Source organism: Schistocerca piceifrons, chromosome 4, assembly GCF_021461385.2.
Source record: "Schistocerca piceifrons isolate TAMUIC-IGC-003096 chromosome 4, iqSchPice1.1, whole genome shotgun sequence".
NCBI classification, from domain to species: Eukaryota; Metazoa; Arthropoda; class Insecta; order Orthoptera; family Acrididae; genus Schistocerca; species Schistocerca piceifrons.
The window spans coordinates 822,776,565-822,799,861 of NC_060141.1; the positions used below are offsets into that span (position 1 = coordinate 822,776,565).

General features: G+C 39.2%; 1 protein-coding gene across 7 annotated transcripts in view; it reads left to right on the forward strand.

Moving 5' to 3' along the window:
• The window catches only part of LOC124795153 (putative transferase CAF17 homolog, mitochondrial), a 61,999-nt gene that overhangs the window by 9,850 nt on the left and 28,852 nt on the right, over positions 1-23,297 (forward strand). For 6 of the 7 annotated variants that reach the window (XR_007016651.1, XR_007016654.1, XR_007016655.1 and 3 more), the window contains one exon: positions 16,780-16,868. The exons of the other annotated variant lie outside the window; for it this stretch is intronic. The gene's annotated coding sequence lies outside the window, so the exon portion shown is untranslated. The remainder of the gene's footprint in view (positions 1-16,779; positions 16,869-23,297) is intronic. 7 annotated transcript variants of the gene reach the window in all.

Sequence of the window (23,297 nt, forward strand, 5' to 3'; positions counted from 1 at the left end):
AAGGAGTATATAGAGGCTGTAGACAGGGGCGACGTTCTTGAAGACAATATTTTGGAAATGGAACAGGAGGTAGATGAAGATAAAATGGGAGATGCGATACTGCGTGAAGAGTTTGACTGAGTACTGAAAGACCTAAGTCGAAACAAGGCCCTGGGAGTAGAAAACATTCCATTAGAACTACTGACAGCCTTGGGAGAGCCAGTCCTGACAAAACTCTACCATCTGGTGAGCAAGATGTATGAGACAGGCGAAATTCCCTCAGACTTCAAGAAGAATATAATAATTCCAATCCCAAAGAAAGCAGGTGTTGACAGATGTGAAAATTACCGAACTATCAGTTTAATATGTCACGGCTGCAAAATACTAACACGCATTCTTTACACACGAATGGAAAAACTGATAGAAGTCGACCTCGGGGAAGATCAGTTTGGATTCTGTAGAAATGTTGGAACACATGAGGCAAAACTGACCCTAAAACTTATCTTAGAAGAAAGATTAAGGAAAGGCAAACCTACGTTTCTAGCATTTGTAGACTTAGAGAAAGTGTTTGACAATGTTGACTGGAATACTCTCTTTCAAATTATGAAGGTGGCAGGGGTAAAATACAGGGAGTGAAAGGCTATTTACAATTTGTACAGAAAGCAGATGGCAGTTATAAGAGTCAAGGGACATGAAAGGGAGAAGAAATAAAAACTTTGAGGTTCGCCGATGACATTGTAATTCTGCCAGAGACTGCAAAGGACTTGGAAGAGCAGTTGAACGGAATGGACAGTGTCTTGAAAGGAGGGTATAAGATGAATATCAACAAAAGCAAAACAAGGATAATGGAATGTAGTCTAAGTCGGGGAATTAAATTAGGAAATGAGACACTTAAAGTAGTAAAGGAGTTTTGCTATTTGGGGAGCAAAATAACTGATGATGGTCAAAGTAGAGAGAATATAAAATGTAGACTGGCAATGGCAAGGAAAGCATTTCTGAAGAAGAGAAATTTGTTAACATCGAGTATTGACTTAAGTGTCAGGAAGTCGTCTCTGAAAGTATTTGTATGGAGTGTAGCCGTGTATGGAAGTGAAACATGGACGATAAATAGTTTAGACAAGAAGATAATAGAAGCTTTCAAAATGTGGTACTACAGAAGAATGCTGAAGATTAGACGGGTAGATCACATAACTAATGAGGAGGTATTGAATAGAATTGGGGAGAAGAGGAGTTTGTGGCACAACTTGACTAGAAGAAGGGATTGGTTAGTAGGATATGTTCTGAGGCATCAAGGGATCACCAGTTTAGTACTGGAGGGCAGCGTGGAGGGTAAAAATCGTAGAGGGAGACCAAGAGATGAATACACTATGCAGATTCAGAAGGATGTAGGCTGCAGTAGGTACTGGGAGATGAAGAGGCTTGTACAGGATAGAGTAGCATGGAGGGCTGCATTAAACCAGTCTCAGGACTGAAGACCACAACAACAACAACACTCCACTTCCATATAAGTTTACACTCCTCCTCCATGTTTTAATAGTGTAATGACAAAGTTCTGCCTACCATATAACTCTTTCCTATTTGACCTGAATTTACACCACCAAGCAAGGAGGATCATAGGTTAAGGCGCTGGAGTCATATTTGGAGGTATGGGATGAATTACTTTTCCAGTGAATTTCAGTCTGGCGTCTGCTTTCCCTACATGTAGTTTTATGTGGTCATTTCACTTTAGGTATGCAGATTCATAGCTATTTTGCAATTAGTTGGTTGCATGTTTCATTGATCAATCACCCGGTACAGTAGCTGTTATGATGTGGAATGTGTCAAGTGCACAAGAAATGCACACATGAAAAAAGATTTTTATAATATATATATTACAATACAGAGCCAAAGATGAATATTTCTATTATTTATCCCATTCCCTTAAGTGGCACAAAATGCATATACTATATTTATGGATTTATTTATTCCTATTCATCTATGGTATAGAAGGAGTTGTCAATTAGATATGATTTCAATTTATTTTTGAAGCTATTACTGCTGTTGGGTCAGCTGAAGCATCCAATTCCACCTGTCGGCTTTGACCTGTGACGTAAGGCTGTTGTGGTGTGTGACATGGCGACAGTGCGGAGTTTATTTTGTGAGAGTGGCGTGTTTATAGGTGTCGTTCTGATGTGATCGGTAGTGCTCTCTTGTGCTGTGTTTATGTGTTGTGTGTTAGGTGATGTTTTAGGTTTAGTTTGCGTGTGTGGCGTGTTTATAGGTGGTGTATTGTTGCGGTCAGTGGTTCTCTCTGGTGGTTTATGGTTAGCATGTTATGTGGTGTATGGGATTCACTTCCATGGTAGCATTGCACGTGTGTCGTATCGGTGGTGACTGTCCCTTCAGCGGAATATTTTTCAGTGAGTTAACGATTTTGGTTTTGTTATGTCGACGTTATTGTAGTTTCTTTTTTTTTTTCCGTTCGTCATGTGTGAATTTTGCTAAATCACTTTGTTTATGTCTTTGGTAGGTATGGATATGACTGACAAGGTCAACAGTTTTCGGTTGTCGGTGATGGTGGGGGACAGTACGTTGTCTCTAATAGAATTTCTTAAGCTATTCGGCCTGTTGGCTAAAGTCATGGAGTGTTCAATGTGTTATGAAAAAAAGGGGCTTACTAAAGTTCCAGCGTCTCGGATCAGGGGCGGTTGTATGTGGAGATGACGTAAGGATAACAGGTCAAGGGAAGTGTTCGATTCCAATTTTGATTTTCTAGCGTTTTTTGTAAGATTATGGTTGGTGATGGTGAAAGTTTTGAGACTTATAGAGCGGTATTGGTAGTTGCTGTTGACCTATATAGGTCAAGGGAAGTGTTAGATTCCAATTTTGTTGGTTTGTTGTGTTTTTTGAGGTAGTGATGATTGTGGACGTGGTTGTAGTTTTGGGTTTCATGAATTGGTATCGATAGTTACTGTTGACCTATATAGCTCAAGGGGAGTGTTCGATTCCAGTGGATATTGTTTTTAGTTGATTTTTGGAAGGTTATGGTCATTTTATTTTATCATTTTTGTCGTTTGGTTTAGTGGCTTGTGTTTATTTTTAGTTTGTCCCCACCCAAAAACCACCCATTTCCCTTGCTTGTTCCATTAGTTTCATTATATTTTTAGCAGAATATGTATGTGATGGTTTTTCGATCTATTTATGTGTTTGTTGTCATGTTTACTTCATGACATCATAGTCACGATAGGGAGTTGTTGTGAATGGTCCTTTCCGCCATATTGGTGACCTCATCATTAGTTATGTGATCTATCCATCTAATCTTCAGCATTCTTCTGTAGCACCACATTTCGAAAGCTTCTATTCTCTTCTTGTCTAAGCTATTTATCGTCCATGTTTCACTTCCATACATGGCTACACTCCATACAAATACTTTCAGAAACGACTTCCTGACACTTAAATCTATACTCGATGTTAACAAATTTCTCTTCTTCAGAAACGCTTTCCTTGCCATTGCCAGTCTACATTTTATATTCTCTCTACTTCGACTATCATCAGTTATTTTGCTCCCCAAATAGCAAAACTCCTTTACTGCCTTAAGTGTCTCATTTCCTAATCTAATTCCCTGAGCATCACCTGACTTAATTCGACTACATTCCATTATCCTCGTTTTGCTTTTGTTGATATTCATTTTATACCCTCCTTTCAAGACACTGCCCATTCCGTTCAACTGCTCTTCCAAGTCCTTTACTGTCTCTGACAGAATTACAATGTCATCGGCGAACCTCAAAGTTTTTATTTCTTCTCCATGGATTTTAATACCTACTCCAAACTTTTCTTTTGTTTCCTTTACTGCTTGCTCAATATACATATTGAATAGCATCGGGGAGAGGCTACAACCCTGTCTCACTCCCTTCCCAACCACTGCTTCCCTTCCATGTCCCTCGACTCATGCTTTCTGTACAAATTGTAAATATCCTTTCTCTCCCTGTATTTTACCCTTGCCACCTTCATAATTTCAAAGAGAGTATTCCAGTCAACATTGTCAAAAGCTTTCTCTAAGTCTACAAATGCTAGAAACGTAGGTTTGCCTTTCCTTAATCTTTCTTCTAAGATAAGTTTTAGGGTCAGTTTTGCCTCATGTGTTCCAACATTTCTACAGAATCCAAACTGATCTTCCCCGAGGTCGACTTCTATCAGTTTTTCCATTCGTGTGTAAAGAATGCGTGTTAGTATTTTGCAGCCGTGACATATTAAACTGATAGTTCGGTAATTTTCACATCTGTCAACACCTGCTTTCTTTGGGATTGGAATTATTATATTCTTCTTGAAGTCTGAGGGAATTTCGCCTGTCTCATACATCTTGCTCACCTGATGGTAGAGTTTTGTCAGGACTGGCTCTCCGAAGGCTGTCAGTAGTTCTAATGGAATGGTGTCTGTTATATCCTAGCCAGTAATGCCACCCGAGCCCGCTGCCAAAAGGTTGGCAGCATCAAAGTCCGGACGCCGTCCGCATAAGCAGCGCCAGCGATACAGGAAATCGCCGCAAGTCTGCGCGCGCCACCGCTGGCTTCTGGTGTCTTAAGCGCTGGAGTCGCGAGCGCTAGGACAGTTCTGTATTCGCCGCTCAGTTGTATACTCGCCACCGAATTGTGTACTTGCTAGTCAGTTGTGTGTTCATCGCAGCAGAGTTGTTGTTTGTCGTCAGCTGACGCTGACCTAGCCGCTCCGACTCGAACTACACAGAGCTCTGTAGACACGGAGTTCACTACTGTTTCTGTATCTTCGTTAATAAAGATAAGTACCGACTTTTATTTAATCAGAGTGTTTGGGTTTTCATCTTTCTGTTCACTGTTCCAGCGGACCGGTCAGCCCGCTATTAAAAGTGTGGCGGTGACTTCGTAAGTTGTTTCTACAGCGAATTGCTTGTCGCTACGAACGCCGCCACAAAAGTGTCTACTCCCGGGCCTTGTTTAGACTTAGGTCTTTCAGTGCTCTGTCAAATTCTTCACGCAGTATCATATCTCCCATTTCATCTTCATCTACATTCTCTTCCATTTCCATAATATTGTCTTCAAGAACATCGCCCCTATATAGACCCTCTATATACTCCTTCAACCTTTCTGCTTTCCCTTCTTTGCTTAGAACTGGGTTTCCATCTGAGCTCTTGATATTCATGCAAGTGGTTCTCATTCCTACAAAGGTCTCTTTAATTTTCCTGTAGGCAGTATCTTTCTTACCCCTCGTGAGATAAGCCTCTACATCGTTACATTTTTTTTCTTGCCATCCCTGCTTAGCCATTTTGCACTTCCTGTCAATCTCATTTTTGAGACATTTGTATTCATTTTTGCCTGCTTCACTTCCTGCATTTTTGTATTTTCTCCTTTCATCAAGTAAATTCAGTATCTCTTCTGTTACCCAAGGATTTCTACTAGCCCTCATCTTTTTACCTACTTGATCCTCTGCTGCCTTCACTATTTCATTCCTCAAAGCTACCCATTCTTCTTCTACTGTATTTCTTTCCCCCATTCCTGTCAATTGTTCCCTTATGCTCTCCATGAAATTCTGCACAACCTCTGGTTCTTTCTGTTTATCCAGGTCCCATCTCCTTAAATTCCCACCTTTTGGCAGTTTCTTCAGTTTTAATCTACAGTTCATAACCAATAGATTGTGGTCAGAGTCCACATCTGCCCTGGAAATGTCTTACAATTTAAAATCTGGTTCCTAAATATCTGTCTTACCATTATATAATCTATCTGAAACCTTTTAGTATCTCCAGGGTTCTTCCATGTATACAAACTTCTTCCATGATTCTTGAACCAAGTGTTAGCTATGGTTAAGTTATGTTCTGTGCAAAATTCTACCAGGTGGCTTCCTCTTTCATTTCTTAGCCCCAATCCATATTCACCTACTACGTTTCCCTCTCTTCCTTTTCCTACACTCGAATTCCAGTCATCCATGACTATTAAATTTTTGTCTCCCTTCACTACCTGAATAATTTCTTTTATCTCATCATACATTTCTTCAATTTCTTCATCATCTGTAGAGCTAGTTGGCATATAAACTTGTACTACTGTAGTAGGCGTAGGGCTTTGTGTCTATCTTGGCCACAATAATGCGTTCACTATGCTGTTTGTAGTAGCTTACCCGCACTCCTATTTTTTTATTCATTATTAAACCGACTCCTCCATTACCCCTATTTGATTTTGTATTTATAACCCTGTATTCACCTGACCAAAAGTCTTGTTCCTTCTGCCACCAAAATTCACTAATTCCCACTATATCTAACTTTAACCGATCCATTTCCCTTTTTAAATTTTCTAACCTACCTGCCCGATTAAGGGATCTGACATTCCACGCTCCAACCCGTAGAACGCCAGTTTTTTTTCTCCTCATAACGACATCCTCTTGAGTAGTCCCTGCCTGGAGATCCGAATGGGGGACTATTTTATCTCCGGAATATTTTACCCAAGAGGACGCCATCATCATTTAATCATACAGTAAAGCTGCATGCTATTTTGCTAATAACCAGGTAAAAACCAAAATGTCAGTTAGCCACAGCAACAGTGCTGATTTTGTTTTTTTGTTTTTCAATAAACTTTTTTTAAAAAAGGAGCAATTTTTATTCATAAAGTTTGCATTGATTTGAAATATTGTGGTGTTATAGAATATGGGAAAAGTGATCAGTGCTATTTAAGTAACAGTGCCAACAGAAACAAGTGTCAAACATGTGGCATAAGAACTGGTACAGCGTCATTGAGACAATAATGTTCTTGTTGCCATGTGTCGTGGCTTAACGTATGCGTGTAGGTGCAGTGTGCAAGAGTTGCTCTCACCATTTCTATATGGTAGTTTTTTTGCTGTCATCACCAGACATCCATAGAATTGCTTGATGGCATCAACCCTATTCTGGAAATATAAGGGGCATTCAAATGAAACCCGGTCACTAATGTAAAGTAACGGCAATGATTTTTTTAACTCAAAAAAGGAGCTATATGCAGTACACATACTCAAAAATAGTCACCAAAACTATTGGCGCATTTATCCCATTGCGAGACTGGCTGGTCGATTCTATCCTTGAAGAAGCTAGTAGGCTGCTGTCAGATCCAGGCCTCGACTGAGTCCCACATTTCAACGTCCGTTGTGAATCAATGTCCATGAATAGCTTGTTTTAGAGGTCCAAACACATGAAAGTCACATGGTGAAAGATTGGAACTGTACAGTGGATATTCCAGCAGTTTCCCACCGAAACTGCTGTGATGTTCTCTTCACCTTATTGGCCATGCGTTGCATTGATGGTGGTTCCCCGTTCCAGAACTCGACAGGCAGTGGCCCCTTGTGGTCAAAAAAGGAGGACATCATGACCTTACCAGAACTGGTGTGCACAGCCTTTGATTTCTATGGAGGTGTTGAAGTCGCATGTTTCCAGTGCTTGCTCTGACGATTGCTTTCCGGTTCAAAATGGTGACACCATGTTTCGTCACCTGTGACATTACGTGACAGAAAGCCATATTGTTGGCAGAGGGAGTTGGAGGTGCAGATGACTCAAAGACAGTGCCATACAAGTATTGCGCTGTTCGGCGGTCAGTTGGTGGGGAACCCACTGTGCACAGATTTTTCAAAAGTTCAAGTGTTGATGCACTACGGTGTGGACAGTGCCCCACGCTAATACCCAGTAACTGATGGTACCCGTCCACGGTGATTCTGCAGTTTTCCAAGACTAAAGCATTCACTTCCGCAACCATTTCCAGTGTGATGACATGATGAGCCTTTCCAGGACGAGCATCGTCTTCCATTTACTCGTGCCCCTCAAGGAATCATTTGCACCATTCCGCTACACTTGAACAACTCAGGCTGTACTCACCCTACACACTGAGCGAGGTGGCGCAGTGGTTAGACACTGGACTCGCATTCGGAAGTACGACGGTTCAATCCCGCGTCCGGCCATCCTGATTTAGGTTTTCCGTGGTTTCCCTAAATCACTCCAGGCAAATGCCGGGATGGTTCCTCTGAAAGGGCATGGCCGACTTCCTTCCCCATCCTTCCCTAATCCGATGAGACTGATGACCACGCTGTCTGGTCTTCCCCAAACCAACCAACCAATCACCCTACACAACTTTCATCCTTCAATACATTTCACAGCCTCCAACTCCCTCTGCCACCAAAAATCAAATCACTTCTCATTGTTCCTGCTTACTTGCCTGCATGTTCGGTAGTGGATGATAACTTGTGTGACCAGTTTCTCTTCGGTGTGAAACCACACTGGCACTATGCAACATCAAAGAGCGCGCACGCATCACTCTCGCTACCAATAGACGGCGCCACCATACCTGCAGTTACGTGGTGCCACCTTATGTGTAAGGCAAAGGTAGACGCACTGACCAGATTGCATTTGAATTAACCTCATAATTTTAGGTAGTGACCTAGCAATGAAGTACAATGCTTCATTTGCTTTAAAATATTAAAGATTTGCCTGCTGTTTCCATGACATAATAGAAGAGGAGGGAAATTATTGTAATAGTAACACATTAAAAACTTAACAGTAATTCATTCAATGTGTACAATAAAAATAGAAAGTAGCTGATATGCTGCCTGTGTGCACATAATATGCCTTTATCTTCTTGTAGCCCTAGAAAAAAAGACACATTAAGATGAGAAAACAGTTTTTCAACCTCAGTTTTCACCCTTTATCACTGTCTGTTTGTAACGCCCAAATAGTGGTATGATCCCCAATCACAAAATGATTTTTGAGCAGAGTTTAAGTAAAAAAAATTAGATTCAATAGGTGAAACTGGTCATTGTTTTTGGTATTCAACAACTTATTACTTTTTGACAAAAGCAGTGAACGGTGAATAGACTAAGCTTTTGATTCTTGATGCTCTGTATCTTGAAACAGTGTCAAATTTTTCAGTTTTTTTGTTTTTTGTTTTTTTTTTTGTTTTTTGTTTTGTTTTTTTTAATTTCTACATTTGTTAGAAGAAATAATATGAATAAAAAACTGAAAACTGGTCATATCAGAAAATGGTTATTTTGAACATTTTTAAATGTCACGTTAAACTGATGTGGAAGAAAGCTGATATAACCAAAACCTGGTTGTTTCAGCAATAACTGCCATCCCTGAACCCCACAATACACTTACAATCAATACTGGCCTCTTAATAGCAGCTTCAAGTTCAAAAGATTTGTTTCTCAGACTATGGATATTACAGCTTAAAATATGAAAACCACTAGATTAGAGACTGGTGACAGTTGTATTTGGTCAACTTGTTTGTGAATTTTCGACCAGAAGGTATCATGGTTTTGTTCATATTCTGGAGTAATTCCTGCCAGTTTCATGTCAGTTTTGACCTTGCCAACTCATTTCATCGTGTCTATTTTGGCCGTACACTTGTTTTAAATTGACTATTTGTTTTGTAAATCTGTCTAGATTCATTCCTTTAATGTGCTCTTAGAATCTTAGCCATCATTTTCTAATGTCAGTGTGAATATTTGTATATTGTTTGATTTCCTGATTGCTTCTGAATTGGTATGATCTGTCTACAAATTTTGTCATCATCGTTCAGCAGTTCCAGTTTCTCAGGTACTGGTAATGAGCCTCTTCCACTTCGTCCTGTCCAAATACACCTGTTCACGGAGAATATCATCCACTGTCCATCCTCTGATCACTAGATTTGCCTTAATCTAGTCCACCCATCGAGTTTGAGGTATTCCTTGAGGTCTTTTCTTATCCACCTGTCTTTCCAAATTTATTTTGGCTGTTCTAGTTGGCTCCATTCTTATCACATGCCCATACCATCGAAGTTTAGATGTGCCAATTCAATCTAATCGGAATGTCTTTACTCTGTCTTCTTTCCTCATCTCCTCATTCCTTAACTTGTCCATCTTGGTCTTCTGGATGGTGGATCTAAGAAATTTCATGTCTGATGCTTGCAGGCTTGATGATTCTCTTGTTTGTGAGGGTACATGTTTCGATACCATAGGTCAATATTGGTATGAAATAGCTATTAAACATCAACAGTTTGGCTGGTTTTGGAATCAAGTCATCCCATAAAAGTGATCTTACTTGTTGAATAGTAGTGGGGACAGTACACTTCCTTGCTGAACTCCACTCTTGGTCTCAAGCCATGATGATCATCTTTTCCCAATTTGTAAACAGCTAGTACAATCGTTGTACAACATCTGAATTTTTCTTATTAGTCCTTCAGGCACATTCTTTTTCCTCAGGCATTCACAGATCTTCTCTCTTATAACACTATCATAGGCTTTTTCTATATCCAGGAATACAATGACCAGGTTCTTGCCTTTCTCCCAATACTTTTCCATCAACATGTTGGTGCTAAAAATTAGATCTATTGTTGCTCTGTTACTTCTGAAGCCATATTGTTCCTCCTCCAGCTGTGGTTCTACGATAGTTCTGTCTGTTTTCTATGATCTTCTCAAGTATTTTCAGTCCATGAGACAATATGGCTATTCCTCTATAGTTGGTGGGTTTCCGTCTGCTACCTTTCTTAAACAGGGGAATTATTACACCCTTGCTCCAATCTGCAGGTATTTTGTTATGTATCCTTATGGCATTGAGTACTCATTGCAGCCATTGTATGCCTTGAATACCTGCTGGCTTTATCATGTCTGCGTTCACTTCATCTGCACCTGAAGATTTGTCTTTAGGCATAGATTTTAAGACTGCCTCTGTTTCTGTTCATGTGATGGGAGTTTCTGCATTGTTAGTGTGTATTTCCAGTTCTGTATTTGGTTCTTCAACTGATCTTTTCGACTCTGTAAATGCAGAACAGGGTATCAGTGACCATAAGGCCGTTGCAGCATCCCTGAATATGGAAGTAAATAGGAATATAAAAAAAAGGGAGGAAGGTTTATCCGTTTAGCAAGAGTAATAGGAGGCAGATTTCAGACTACCTAACAGATCAAAACGAAAATTTCTGTTCTGACATTGAGAATGTTGAGTGTTGATGGAAAAAGTTCAAGGCAATCATAATATGCGTTTTAGACAGGTACGTGCCGAGTAAAACTGTCAGGGACAGGAAAAACCCACTGTGGTTCAACAACAAAGTTAGGAAACTGCTGCGAAAGCAAAGAGAGCTTCACTGCAAATTTAAATGCAGCCAAAACCTCTCAGACAAACAGAAGCTAAAAAACGTAAAAGTTAGCATAAGGAGGGCTATGTGTGAAGCGTTCAGTGAATTCGAAAGTAAAACTCTATGTAACGACTTGACAGAAAATCCTAGGAAGTTCTGGTCTTACGTTAAATCAGTAAGTGGATCGAAACAGCATATCCAGACACTCTGGGATGATAAAGGCATTGAAACAGGATGACACATGTAAAGCTGAAATACTAAACACCTTTTTCCGAAGCTGTTTCACAGAGGAAGACTGCACTGCAGTTCCTTCTCTAAATCCTCGCACGAACAAAAAAAATGGGTGACATTGAAATAAATGTCCAAGGAATAGAATAAAAATTGAAATCACTCAACAGAGGAAAGTCCACTGGACCTGATGGGATACCAATTTGATTATACACAGACTACGCGAAAGAACTTGCCGCCCTTCTAACAGACGTGTACCGCAAGTCTCTAGAGGAATGGAAGATTCCAAGTGATTGGAAAAGAGCACAGGTGGTTCCAGTTTTCAAGAAGGGTCGTCGAGCAGATGCGCAAAACTATAGGCCTATATCTCTGATGTCAATCTTTTGTAGAATTTTAGAACATGTTTGTTGCTCACGTATCATGTCATTTCTGGAAACCCACAATCTATTCTGTAGGAATCAACATGGATTCCGGAAACAGCGATCATGTGAGACCCAACTCACTTTATTTGTTCCTGAGACCCAGAAAATATTAGATACAGGCTCCCAGGTAGATGCCATTTTCCTTGACTTCTGGAAGGCTTTATATACAGTTTTGCACTGTCGCCTGATAAACAAAGTAAGGGTCTACTGGGACCATTGCTTTTCACAATATATATAAATGACCCAGTAGATAGTGTCGGAAGTTCGATGTGGCTTTTCGTGGATGATGCTGTAGCATACAGAGAAGTTGCAGCATTAGAAAATTGCAGCGAAATGCAGGAAGATCTGCAGCGGATAGGCACTTGGTGCAGGGAGTGGCAACTGACCCTTAACATAGACAAATGTAATGTATTGTGAATACATAGAAAGAAGGATCCTTTATTGTATGATAGCGGAACAAACACTGGTAGCAGTTACTTCTGTAAAATATATGGTAGTATGCGTGCGGAACAATTTGAAATGGAATGATCATATAAAATTTATTGTTGGTGAGGCAGGTGCCAGGTTGAGATTCATTGGGAGAGTCCTTAGAAAATGTAGTCCATCAACAAAGGAGGTGGCTTAAAAAACACTCGTTCGACCTATACTTGAGTATTGCTCATCAGTGTGGGATCCGTACCAGGTCGGGTTGACAGAGGAGATAGAGAAGATCCATAGAAGAGCGGCACGTTTCGTCACAGGGCTATTTGGTAAATGTGATAGCACTACGGAGATGTTTAGCAAACTCAAGTGGCAGACTCTGCAAGAGAGGCGCTCTGCATCGCGGTGTAGCTTGCTGTCCAGGTTTCGAGAGGGTGCGTTTCTGGATGAGGTATCGAATATATTGCTTCCCTCTGCTTATACCTCCCGAGGAGATCACGAATGTAAAATTAGAGAGATTCGAGCATGCACGGAGGCTTTCCGGCAGTCGTTCTTCCCGCGAACCATATGCGACTGGAACAGGAAAGGGAAGTAATGACGGTGGCATGTGGGGTGCCCTCCGCCACACACCTTTGGGTGGCTTGCGGAGTATGAATGTAGATGTAGATCTATTTAAAAGGGGATGGAAATGGTTTTTCAGGACTTCTCTCATGTCACTTTCTGTCCTAACCAGATTTCCATTTTTGTCTTCAAGTGCTTCTGTGGTTTTCATTGGTTTCTGTTTACCTCTGATAACCCTATACAACAGTTTCTTATTGCCTCTACTGTCCTCCTCCAATTTCTGAGTGAATATCTTCCATGCCTTGGTCTTTTCTTCTGCAACTGTTCTTATAACTTCCAGTTTCTTGATTCGGTGCATTTGTTTGAGGTTTCTGATCTTTGCCTCATCTCTAATAAGTTTGGGTTTATTTTTCTCTCAATCCCTCTCTTTCCTGAAGAGATTTCTTTCCATGGTTACTGCTCTCACACTTTCATTCCACCAAGGTGTTTCCTTCTCTCTTGTCATCATACTTGTCTTCCCACAAACTTCAGTGGCTTCCTTTACCAATGTGTACCTTAATGTGGTCCATTCTGCCTCTCCATTTTTCCTTTCATATCTTGGTAATAGGGATTTTATCTGATTCTGATATTCAGCTCTCTTCTGTTTTCTGGAGTTCCCATGCTTTGATTTTTGGCATTTTCTTGTTCTGTACTTTTGGCACATGGAAGTTTCTCAGGTCTGCTACTAATAGACGGTGGTCACTGTCAAGGCTCTCACTAGGGATTACTCTGACATCAGTGATCTATGACGACATAATCAACTGCAGTCTTTTGTAATCCATCCCAACTGTATTGTGTAATCTTATGGATCTCTCTCTTCTCAAACCAACTGTTTTTCACCGCCAACCCATTCCTCATACAGAAGTCTAGGTGATGCTCACCTTCTACATTTCTTCTACCATATCCATGCGGTCCCATTACATTTTCATATCCTGTTCTATCTGTCCCAATCTGTGCATTTAGGTCTCCTATAATGATCACTCTATCTTTACTAATCACTATTTCCAAATCTTCAAGAAACTGGTCTTATCCTCTTGACATCCAGTTTGAGTTGCATACACCTGTACGAAAGTTAGCTTTTCTTTCCCTAAATGTACAGTCATCTTTATTATTGTCTCCCTAATGTATTAAATGTCAGTGACTCCTTCTAGATCTTTATTCGTGATAGAACCAACACCATTCTTCATCTCTTTGTTATTTCCATGCCAATGCAGTGTGTACTGTTTCCTTAATTTCTTCATACCTTTCCCTTTCCACTTTGTTTCACTCGTCCCCCAGCATCATTAATTTTCTCCTTTCCATAAGGTCCACTATTTCTTCACATTTTCCTGTGTGGCTGAGTTGTGGCTGAGTAAGTTGATGGTCCCAATTCGTGTAAGTCTTCTCCATGATCTTTGCATTTTGCAAGACCCTGGCTATTATCAGGCCTTAAACCATCATCCCTGACATGAGTCTGCTCATGCTGGTATCTTGAGTTGATTGCGTTCTGAGGCTCTTATGTGTCTTGAAAGCAACTACAAATAATCTCCTTTACTGGCTTCCCAGGCCTAACTTAATTGAGGATTTTCTTTCAGGGTTAACTCACCTCAGACTTTGATAAGCCAGTATCATACTACAAGGCAGCAACTGCTGGTCTTGGTCCACCTTGGGTATTTTATTTCCCTGGTACCCACCATATCTGGTGAGCATTCCCCTATCTGCCACAAGGGGAGGTGCTCAATGGGAGACCAGCAAACTCCACGTGGGCCTACAATTTATACACAATAAATATGACACGAAATGTATCTACAGACACACAAAACTAAGACATTACAATACAATAATTAAACCAGAATGCCTCTATGCACCAGTGATGCTAATTTGGAAGACAAAAGTAGACATTGAAAACACTTAGGGGAAGGAATGCAAAACTATAAGAAAAATTGTAGGTAGAAAACTTGTAAACAAAACTCTACAAGTTTTGTACCTAGAATTTCTCTTATGACCTTCTCTGAATCCTGTCTTATATCCAGATATTCTCCAATTTTTTATTCAAGTTGTCCCTGTGCTCTATCAAGAAGACACTGGGATAGAATTTTGTATGCAATTAATATTTGTGAGTTCACTGTAGGTATTTACATCTGTTCTGTCTCCCTTCTTCTGTAACGTATGAACTAATGCATTTTTACAGTTGTCTATAATTTGTTCTGTTTTCCAAATGTCTCGCATGATTTTTGTGATTTCTTATGGCATTCGAGTCTGCTGATTTGAGGATTTCTACTATGATTCCCTCTTCCCTTCCCCAGTGCTATGATTGTTTTTGAGTCTTTTGTTCTGACTGACAGTTTCTACTTCATCTGATGGTAATGAATTTGGATTAGTGTCCTCAGGTTCTTTTGGTGGGTCTCTTTGGGTTGGCTCTGGGCAGTTAATTAGCTCTTTGAACTATCAGGTGAGTTCATTGCAATGTTCTTGATTGTTAGAGCAGATTGCCCATTGTCTTTCTGGAATCAGAGACTTTGTGGTTAAAACTCTGTGGGCTTAGTTTTGAAGTTCCTATAGCAATTTCATGTGTTGTTTCCCTCAGAATATTTCTCAGTATCAACTAGCTGATCCTTTTCATATTTCCTTTCAGTCTCTCTGTTTTGTTTCACACTGTCTGGAATGTTTTGTACTTGAAATGTAAAGGAGGACAGCAGTCAATCACAGAATCTGTAATTTATTGCAGATCTATATTTCGATTATAACATTGTCACCATTAGTCCGTTACCAAAAGAGTCGTGTAGGTATAACCGTGTCAGAGCATAACTGTTTGACAATTGATGCTAGCATTTACATGGCAGAAACATACCCCTCATTAATGAATCTGTAATTCACAATCCTCAATTTCTAGTTTTTATGAATCATTATGGCTACAACAGCTTTTGCATTACCTTTATTTTATGCCAATATAAATAATATTATTTAGTCTGTGAGTTCATTCACTCAGGAATGAAGGACTTTTAAGTTTCATTCATGTGTCTGTAATTACTACTGTTGTTTGTTTCATTTTATTAGAGCCAAGTTTTCTCACACTTCAGATGGCAGATTATATGCAATCTGTTTCATTTACATTAAGTCTCAACCTGTTTGCATCGAATCAGTTTCACTTGAGCAGTATTTGTATACCAAAATTCTGTTGTGCTGCTTACTGTTACACTGTCATCATCAATGAACAATGAGAATTTCCAGAACTGTCCTGAGACCAGTACACCATTTATGTACAAGGAACGCATAGGATCTGAAACATCACTGCATAGCTCTACTGTATCAAATGCTTTTCATTTTATGATAATAATGAACTGATGTGATTTTTACAACCTTTGTTCAGTATTGGAAATATGATTTGAACCACATTTCTCCCCTCCTATGAATTCCTAAACCTCCTAATTTGCCTGAAATAATTTTGTCATTTAATTGAAGCATAAACTACCAACAGTTTAGTGCTTTTGTGGATAGTGATATCAGTGTTGGAATTTCAAATCTCTGGGAAAGCACTTATTTGTTGTTGATGACTTCCTTCACATTATATGAAGCATTTATTTTTGATCACACTGATGCTTCATGTGCACCTGCTGAAATTTTGGTTTTTAGGCCCATAATGAGATACATTTACAGAAAATAATTTGTACAATTTTGCAATTTTATTCCCAGTCTTAGTTTTTTTTTTATTTTTATTTTATTTTTTTATTATTTAATGCATTGAATTTTCACATGGAGATAAAATTACGAAATGGCTTGAGTTACATAAAGCACACATGTAATTTAAACCTTAAATGAAAGGAATATCCTAAAGTGTATGAAGTTTTACACAGAAGTAATATGTGTCTTGTTCAAGATTGACAGTAATTCAAATTGTCTGTGGGGCTCTTTTCTAAGAATTGTAATTTCAGTAAACTATGAGACCCCTGCTACTCTGCCGATGCATTCAGTCTTTGAGTCTGTGTGTGTTTAAAATTATTATATGTATCCCAACAAGAGTAATTTGTGTGATGCTGATTATGTTAACAAATTGTATATGATTTTCGTCTTTTATTCTACAGATGCTGTTGCAGGAGGATAAACAAGTAGATTTCTCCTGTTGTCATCAAGAAATAATAGGAAACTAATGTAATAGTGTTTGTTTCCATGGGTATGTTGAATTTTTTGTTCACATTGAGATGTACTTTGCTAAAATGGATATCTTGACATTCTCAGTTCAATTTCATTTGTGTGTGTGTGTGTGTGTGTGTGTGTGTGTGTGTGTGTGTGTGTGTGTGAGAGAGAGAGAGAGAGAGAGAGAGAGAGAGAGAGAGAGAGAGAGAGAATGGGGGTGGGGTGGCGGTGGGGGGGGGGGGGGCTAGAAGGGGGGGGTGAAAGTTCTGGGTGGGTGATTGGGCAGGGGTTTGAGAATCAGGGATAATAAAACTAAAAAGTAATATACAGTGAGATTGTAAAAAAGAAAAGAATACAAATTGTGGTATCACCGCCAGACACCACACTTGCTAGGTGGTAGCCTTTAAATCGGCCGCAGTCCATTAGTATACGCCGGACCCGCATGTCGCCACTGTCAGTGATTGCAGACCGAGCGCCACCACACGGCAGGTCTACTGAGACGTCCTAGCACTCGCCCCAGTTGTACAGCAGACTTTGTTAGTGATGCTACACTGACAAATACGTTCTCATTTGCCGAGACGATAGTTAGCATAGCCTTCAGCTACGTCATTTGCTACGACCTAGCAAGGCGCCATTGCCAGTTTATATTGAGATTGTAATAATGTCTAAACAAGAGTGATGTTCTCCAATTGTGGATTAAAGTTAAGTATTCCAAGAACTACGGTCTTTTCTTTATAGGATAATTACTTTACCTGGTTCCAGACCTCACGCCAATCTGCGTGAGATTAAAAGCGTGCATTTCGGCCTCCTCTAGCAACATGGTGTTGGCTCTTCTGCCAACACTTCACAAATTAACAATAAACTAATAGGTTACAGATTGAGTTTTTGTATTTGGAGCTGCTGAGGAAGACAGTTGGATGTATAGAGGAAGACATAAATGTATGAGTAAAAAGTAGCCTGGAGTGGTTTTAGTAAACTAAATAGGTTTTTATAATGAAGGCTTCATTGTGTCTGAAAAGGAAAGTTTGCAATCAGTATCATTGTTTTTTCTCCTGGCAAAAGGCCTTGGACTTTTAAGTGTGAAAACTATACCAAACCTGAAGGTAATTGAGAGTTGCATGTCAGAAATTACAAGTAGACACAAAAAAATGAACAAAAGGACAAAGGAACAAAGAGCAGTGGAAGATATAATCATATTTAATTAATAAAACAATGGAAAGTCCAGTTTGGAATATCAGTACTTCTGAAAAGGATAGATTGCTACTCAGTGTAAAGATGATATGATATTGCAGTCCCTGTTTTATTCTGATTACGATGCAGAGTTCCTCGGGTCTGGCATGCAGGCGTTGCGGTGACTACAGCCGCTATGAAATACATTAAATGTATTTGCACTTGCGAATAAGGGCAACTATCAGTTGTAGAATGGAATGACAACAGCGAAAATTTGTGCCCATCCAGGAATCAAACCGGGATTTCCCACAAGCGGTTGCCTTACCATTTGGCTATCTGTGCTCAACTCATGGCCCGGTTGACAATGTATGGAAGAGTGGGTCAGGCTGCGAGTCATGCCCAGATAGACAAATTGTAAGTCACCTTGCTTGCGATAAGTGCGAAGTCTGGGTTCGGGTCATGATCTGGCACAAATTTTCGTTGTCGTCATGCCATTCTACAGCTGTTGGTTGTCCCTATTTGCAAGTGCGAATATATTTAATGTAATATGTCTAAAAACAAAGAAGCTGTAATTTACCAAGCGAAAGGGTTGGTATGTTGGTAGAGACAATAAAAACAATAAAAAACACACAAACACACACACAAATTTCAGGCTTTTGCAACCCACGGTTGCTTCATCAGGAAAGAGGGAAGGAGAGGGAAAGACGAAAGGATGTGGGTTTTAAGAGAGACGGTAAGGAGTCATTCCAATCCCGGGAGTGGAAAGACTTACCTTAAGGGGAAAAAGGGACAGGTATACACTCGCGCGCACACACACACATATCCATCCGCACATCTGTATGTAAGTTTTTTCGAACTGAACCTGGGGAATTTTTGATGTAAATAAATCAATGCAGGGCCATTTAAATTTAAAAAAAAAACCTTCGTAAATCACAGTCTTATGTGTAGTGCCAGAACAAAATATTTGCTTGGATACATTGATAGTCCACGCACAACATTTTAAGGAGTTAAAACCTCTTTCTGTGGCTGACTTTTCTGCAAGTAATGTCTGTCACAAGCACAGTGGTTTCCTCTTGCACAGGAAACAACTGTGCTAGGTGCATCAGGCGTACGGACCTAGTAATATGGCAATAGCTTTGAAACCCCCACACATTTTCCTCTTGTATCTAGCACAGTCCTACCCAAATATGATAAATAGCCTGACTGGAGTAATTTCTTTTGTGTTGGTACTGTTGTGTAAAAGTACGGCTTTAACCCTTTAACTGCTCTGGACGTGTTAACGTGCGTGTCTTTGTACCTGTTCGTGTATGCTCTGAACTTGTTTACGCGCACCTTCTACCTGGTACTCTGAATGTGTCTACTCATAGACATGTTCAGAGTACCATGTAGAAGGACTGGTGGTGCGCATAAACACGTTCAGAGCACACAGGGACAGGCACAAAGGTGTGCATGTTAACACATCCATAGCAGTTACAGGGTTAAGACTTATCTTCAAAGCATCAGTGAAGGATCTCCACAGATCAGGACTGTACATCTATATCTTTGCAGTATGAGAGGTCATTCAGTTTTAAAGAACTTCTCCAAATCCTTAGTTCTGTTTCAAAATGTAGTCACTTCGGCAGAGTCATATAGATAATTTCACTGTTTCAAATGTAATACCAAAAGTTTTTCCTTATTTGTAAAATGTTCTAGACTCCCAGTGAAATCATTGAACTTACCATGCGTCATCATATGTATCCAGGATTACATGCTTTAAGAGAGAGGTTTACATTTCTTGGACTGAAAGGATTTTCACCTTCAGTTAAACATTCGTTACAGTTCACTTCTTGGTTCAGAAAGATGGTGTACCTTGTCATAAGGTACGGGGGAAGTTGCGGAAGTATTTTTGTTCAGGGAGACTCATTTTTTTAAAATGGGAATTACACAGAAATAAGTCATCAGTGATGATTGGTGATCGCCCTCCAAACCGTTTTGGGGTTTGATGAACGTGTAGTGCACCCCATGTCCTGGTCTCCTGTCTTATAGTCAAAATACGGTAAATATGCCTTTCTTTAAATAGGTGATGTAATTGATCACTGCTATGAAGCAAATGTAATTGCACCACAAATAAAGTAGAACTTATCTGCATTATTAACACACTGACAATGTAGTGTTCTGTGTGTTTGTTAACAGTAGTTTGCCAGCTGGAAGTATATAAAAACACACTTCTTGTGAAAGCCCATTGAGAGGCATCAAAATGCTATGACTGATTTATAACAGTTCTTAGGATCTATAGACCTTTTTATACATCTACACCCATATGCTGCAAACCACTGTGCAGCGGATATCAGAGGGTACATCCGATTACACCGGTTATTAAGGCATCTTCCCATTCTGTTCTGGGTGTGAAACCTGGGAAGAATCAGAGTTTAAATGCATCTGCACACACTGTAATTAATCTAGTCTTGTCCTTACACTTCTTGCAGGAGAGTATGTACAGGGTTGTAGAATATTTATAGATTCATCATTTAAAGGTGAGTCTTGAAACATTGCAAGTTAGTTTTCCTAGGATACTTTGTATCTATCTTCTAGTGTCTGCCAATTCAGTTTGTGCAGCATCTCCATGACACTGTCCCATGGGTGAGACAAAACAGTGACCATTTGTTCTGCCCTTCTCTATATACATTAAATATCTGCTGTCAATGCTATGTGGTATGGCTTCCGCACACTTGAGCAGTATTCTAGAATGGGTCACACCAGTATTTTGTAAGCAATCCCCTTTGTAGGCTTATTGTATTTTACTGGAAATCCACCAGTGAACCCAAGTCTGCCATCTGCTTTGCCTATGACTGAGCCTATGTGATCATTCCATTTCATATTTCTACAGTTTTTACACCCAGGTATTTACCTTTCTGAGTCTTTGAAGCACCACTTTCAAAAAAGCTGCAGATCTTGATAAGATTTCATACAGTGCTACGTCATAGCTGCCAACTAGTATGGATTGTCTGTAATTATTATGGATTTATCACCTTCATTAGGGAGTTACGGAGACATACTAAAAATTATGGAAATGGACATAATCGATTTCATGTTTAAAAAAAAGAAAAAAGAAATGGAAAAGATACTGTTTGCTTTCCGCCAGTCATATGCTGCTAAATGTTGTACAGATTGTAATGATTTCTTTGTAAAGTATGTAGTTAACCTGTCTATGAATGATTTCAATGTACAAGTTTAATGTAACAGCCATCTAGCAGTGGAACTAAGAAAATCGATAGACACATCATCCATGTGTGCAAGTTGTAACCACCTGTAAATCTGTGCATACATACTAGGTGGTGATAAAGTGTACATACATCCAGAATGTAGTTCCCTGATTTTTCATAAGAGAGCAAAAATTATGTAATGAATAATAATAATAAACAAATACTTAATAAATAGGAACCGTGAACTCTTTGAAATATTTAAATTCAGATGAGTGACTTGTGCATGGAAACACAGCAGGACTGTACCACATGAATTGTGTATAGACTGATGGTATTTTTGGTAATAGTTACATTGTGTTTGGTGGTAATATTCGTCCATTTGGCATTCGAATACACTGTGTTAGCTGCTAAGGAAAGTTTTAATTGTTTGTTAAAAATGCAAGGAATTAAGAATTTTTTGTTTCTTCAGCAATTTTTAATAGTGTCTGTAAGGAAAGCATAACAAAACTGATGATGTGAAATTAAACTGTGTGAAAGATATCCTGACTGCAAGTGAGAAAAACACTGTACCAAATTCAGACAGTAATATTGTGGAACACCAAAGTGTTAGTACAGTGGATGGCAGTGTGACGAAAAATGTAAAACTGGACAGAAATTTCAGGAACAGTATAGTAAAGAATGATCATGTTTGGTAGAATCAAATAAATCAGGCCAAAATGTTTTTTGTGTAGTGTGCCCAGTAGATATTTCTATAAAGCATGCCGGTCGTGATGACTGCTGTCATCATGTTCTGTCTGAAGTATTTGTAGAGCTAGCAAACCTTCAGTCTTCAAATGCATCATTGTCATCATTTGGAATAAAATCTGGTGAGGAAGACTCTGTCCCCAATGCTTTTTGGTTCATTTATTGTTGAACACAGCTCGCCACTTTCTTATGCAGATTATATTTCACTGCTGTTCAAAAAAATGTATTCTGATTCTCACATTGCTAAAAATAAAGTTGTGGAAGAACTAAAACAACCGAATTTATAAATTCTTTGTCATCTGGAACACAGAGTGATGTACTATAATACTTACAAGAAAACCCCTTTTGTCTTGCAACTGATGGTAGCTCAGATGTTAAAGATGTGAAAGTATATCCAGCTCCCATAACTTACTTTAATGTTAAACAGGGAAGGAACAAACTCATTGACCAAATTTATCCAAACATTGTTCACAACTGTACCAATCTGGACTGGCTATATGAAATGACAATTTTACCAACTGAAAATGCACTGGGCAGTCGCATGACACTGTGTAATCAGTAACAGTCCAGCAGCAGTTTGACACAGTTGTTCAGTACGACATAGCCACAAAGCACTCACAGTTCATCCCAAGCCAACTGTTTTGTCAGTAGATCAGATGTGATTATTATAATTTAAAGCACTGTTTTTTTGTATTGTGGTAAAAGGAGACTAGAATAACCAGCCAGTAACATGGAGTGGGAAGCAGTAAGAATTATTAATAACTAACTGGGATATCCGGCTTCAGTCAGGAAGTTGATATGAGATTGTATGGTAGTTCGAATAAAAGCATAAACTTTAAAGTATAAGAGGTAAAAGAAAATTATTGAAAACATATTCTAACTATTTACAATACTTGTTTATAAACAACATTTTCCATTTTGTTATCCAGGATATATATGTAGAAATTTTTGAAATTCCTGCTCAAGAGCAAGCTACATATAGTTGAAAATGAGAGAAGCAGAAGTCTTTGAGGTTGATACAACAGTTTTTTAAATTTGTCCTTGCATATTGTTAATTGTAAAACTAGGCTAATTTGATTGGAAATTGTAGTCTTTTAAATTGGAATGGCATTTCAGTAGAGATCAGAGGTATTCCAGGAATAAATAGTGTGTGTCCTTTGTAGTTTCCAGTCATAAGTTCAGCTTCAGTGATGTTATTTGATAGCTGTTTGATGATCATTCTTGTTCCATTACACAGTTTTGGTGAGTTGAAATTTCTGAGTCATATGATTGGAGAGCGAATATTAAGTCAAAGGCAGTGTAATGGTATTACTGGTACTTGCAAATAGTTTAGAAATTCTGTGAGGGAGTTCACACTTTCTTCAGTGTTT